Here is a 2,443-nt window from a genome sequence, read left to right as displayed (position 1 = left end):
AGATAAATACTCTCATTTCCCCAACCTCTTCTCCCCATTCTCCTGTTTCTTGCCTTTCATCCCAGCTGGGTGAATTTGAAACAGGTCTTCTTTTTTCTTAGTGGGAATATATTTAACATATAAACATTGTGTGAGTTTAAAGTGTACAACACGTTGATTTGATACATTTCTGTATCGCAATATGATTGCCCTTATAGCATTAGCTAACACCTCCACTCATGAAATAATTATCATTTCTGTTTTGTGGTGGGAATAATTCACATCTAGTACCTTCTTAAGTTTGATGTTTATAATGTGGTGTTGTGGTCTGCAGTCACTGTGCTGTGCGTTACATCTCCAAGACTTAGTTATCTACTGGTTGTACATCAGGCCTTCTATCTGAAGTGTCCACACACCCTCATCTCTCTCTATCCCTTCCTTCAACTCTTTCTCTATTACTTCAGAATTTTTTCATACTCTTTTTTCTTCTTACTTTGTTCCATTTTTGTGTCAAATAAAAAGTCTATAGTCATGACTGTGAAGCGTAAGTGTAGCATCCATGACATCGCTAAATCAAAGGAAAGGAAAGCCATATATTTAGACACAAAACATGGCATAATAAGGGACCAGCACCTCAACCGCCAAGCTCCTTGAAACACCCGCAAAGGCTTCTCTCTCTAACTTAATGTCATATGTTCCTCTGGTTTGACCGATTTGCTTCTAGTGCTGACGCTCAAATAAATTCAAAACTATTTCTTACCTATTTTCAAGTTTTCTGCTTTGTGCTTTAGCACTATACATGATGGCTTTCATTCTGTCTGCTTAGGTTTAGGGGTAACATTGTAGCTTGGAGCCATGGGCACTAAGAAACCAGTAGGATGTTTTACAGGTTCAGAAATCCTGAAGTCATCTTCGCAAAAGTTATGACAGCTCGATTTCTGACCATGCCCAGCTCCCTACTGATGCAATAAGAAAAAAAATATCATAGAAATTGTGTAGGATGGAATTTCCTGGCAGTCCAGTGTTCAGGACACCACAGTTTCACGGCTGAGGGCCTGGGTTCAATTCCTGGTTGGGAAACTAAGATCCCACAAGCCCCACAGCGCAGCCAAAAAAATTAAAAATTTAATAAATAAAGTCTATGAGGGAAATTAAAAACAAAAGAAAGAAATCATGTAAGAGGTAGTTAACCCGCGAACAAGTAGATATCTTTTGAACTTAGCCATGGAATAAGGCATGAATATAGCCCCAAAATTAAAATACGGTTTTAGACAATCACAGTCTAAACAAAATAATTTCCCTTGCTTTATTATCTTATGCTTCTACTTTATACTAATTTAAAGAGAAACTTTCAACTTTGCATTGTAAAACAATTATGAGGACAATGGGTGCTTTCTTTGACTCTTCCCTGGAGGCAAAGACATAAAGCCATAGCTTTAAAAAGCCTATTTAATTTGTTTGTTAGTTGGGGGAATGGGTGCTAATTAATCTAGTTTTGGGAATGCTAGATAATATCTATGTTCCATTGCTTGTACATGATGCTGTCCAAGTAATTCCTCCCAAGGACTTTTACACAAGACTCTTCAGCCCAAAACTTCTGGCTTGAAACTTTTCAAGGTCTTTGGGGTGACCATTAGAGAAGAACACGCTTAAGAAACTATCATCTTTTCTTCTTTCATCCTGGTAGGAAGCTGTGCTCTTCTCAAAGGTTAATGAGGTTGCAGAACCTCAGGGAGTGTGGCCAGGATACCCATTTCAATTGCTCTCACATGCTTCTCTTGTTTAATTTTTGGAAGCACAGTCTGGAGCCTGTGTTCTGAGCTTCCTGCCGCTCAGCCCACGAGGGCTTCCTTCAGAAGCTGGTTGGACCCAGAAACAGTCAGACGCCTGTGGAATCTTTAAACACTTTTCCGACAGAAGGTTTGGCCATTTCTCCTCCCGGTGCTCATTTTAAAGTTAAGCACATGAACACACATTTTTTGAATCCCGAAGAAGACTTTTAATTGATTCGCTGAATATTTTAAGGTCTATTAATTCCATTGATGTTGCAAGCACTGCAATTCATTCCAGCTGCTGTTCTGATCACATTCATTAACAGGCCTATTCTTACCTGCCACCTAATATTTTACATTGCATCAATAAATCTTCAGGTTTCTAGCCAAATTGTGTACAAAACATAATGAATTGCACAACCTCCTGATTGTACCACAGGGGTTGGGTTAGCCAGCATCCCTGCTTCTGCGGAGGGCTAATCAGGCATGAAGATAAAGGTGATAGACTAAAGAATGCATATACTACTCATTTGTGACATTACAAATGTAACATGGGATTATTTCAAGTACAGGTTTTTCTTGTATAGTCTATTCATTTAATTTGTATTTTATATTATAAAAAGTGTAAAAGGAACATAACCAGTCACTCAGATATAGGTGAAAGATCTTATAGTAGGTTAAAATAACTCATA

The sequence above is a fragment of the Delphinapterus leucas genome, chromosome 17 (genome assembly GCF_059928025.1).
Source record: "Delphinapterus leucas isolate spDelLeu-1000000601 "Yukka" chromosome 17, BTC_Dleu_Yukka2, whole genome shotgun sequence".
NCBI classification, from domain to species: domain Eukaryota; kingdom Metazoa; phylum Chordata; class Mammalia; order Artiodactyla; family Monodontidae; genus Delphinapterus; species Delphinapterus leucas.
This window is presented reverse-complemented; position numbering follows the sequence as displayed.